Genomic DNA, 1334 nt, shown 5'->3' with positions numbered 1-1334 from the left:
GTGGGAGGATTGCTTGAGGCCAGGAGTTTGAGACCAGCTTGGGCAACATAGTGAGACTCTGTTTCTACAAAAAATAGAAAAATTAGCTGGGTATGGTGGCATGAGCCTTTAGTACCAGCTACTCAGAAGGCTGAGGCAGGAGGATCGCTTGAGCCCAGAAGTGTGAGGTTGCAGCGAGCTAGGCTGACGCCACGGCACTCTAGCCTGGGCAACAGAGTGAGAACTTGTGTCTTAAAAAAAAATTATTAGATAACAAATGCATTTGTCATATTCTTTGTAATGTGTTATTGTTTAGTAACCATTTTGATTTTAGGTAAGAATAATGTATTTGACTGGGAAATGAGTTTCATTCTTTTTGTAGAATTATAACTTAAATTTTTGTCTTTGCTGATCATTGAAATTGCACAAATATACTATTTTTAGCTTTAAAAGTCTCAAGATTTTTTTGAAATTGTCTTGACAGGTGAATAAAAGTTTTATATTTTAAAACAAAGCTGGTTTTAAATTGGTGGGGATGGTAGTAGGATGACAATCTGTTGTACACAGAAAAGAGAAATCTAGAGTTTTAAGAAATTCACTGAAGCACTATTTCTACTTGGATAGGTGTGTCTTTTAGCTCACTTTAAATGATGTATTTTTAATTTAATTTCTATGCAGACAATTGAGAAACTCTAATCAGTGGTTCCAAATGATGACCTTGTGGAGTGGATTACTATGTTTGAATGACAGTATTTTGAAACTCATTTTATTCACAGATGCAAATGTCTAAGGCAGTATACACATTCATTCACACATGTATTAATATATGCACAGGTACACACATATAACACACATACACGTGTATAAGGTAGGAAAAATTCAGAATATCTATTTTTTAACTACAGAAGTACTATTTCCTTGCTTCCAATTTTTGTGTTAATAAACATTATGTAGTCATGTGTTTCTGTCTATGTGTATATGTCTGAATACATTAATAGATGGTCGCTGACTTATGATGGTTCAACTTAATGATTTTTTGACTTAAAGACGATGTGAAACTAATATGCATTCACTGTGCTCCTTGACTTACACTGGAGTTACATCAGCTAAAAAAATTGTTAAGTCGAAAATATGGTAAGTTCAAAAATTTCTTTCAACTTAACGATATTTTCAACTTACAGTGGGTTTATAGGAACACAGCCCCACAGTGAGTTGAGAAGCATCTGTATGTGTTTGTATATGTATGTATTCATTGATTTAAAAATAAAAGCATAGCTTTCTTCTACATATGTAAACAAATAGTTGTTACACGTGTAAGTACAGTTGTCTTTAACTTTACAGCATATTCCCCCAAA

The sequence above is a fragment of the Propithecus coquereli genome, unplaced genomic scaffold, assembly GCF_000956105.1.
Source record: "Propithecus coquereli isolate 6110/MARCELLA unplaced genomic scaffold, Pcoq_1.0 Scaffold343, whole genome shotgun sequence".
NCBI classification, from domain to species: Eukaryota; Metazoa; Chordata; class Mammalia; order Primates; family Indriidae; genus Propithecus; species Propithecus coquereli.
Note: the sequence above shows the minus strand (reverse complement) of the source record.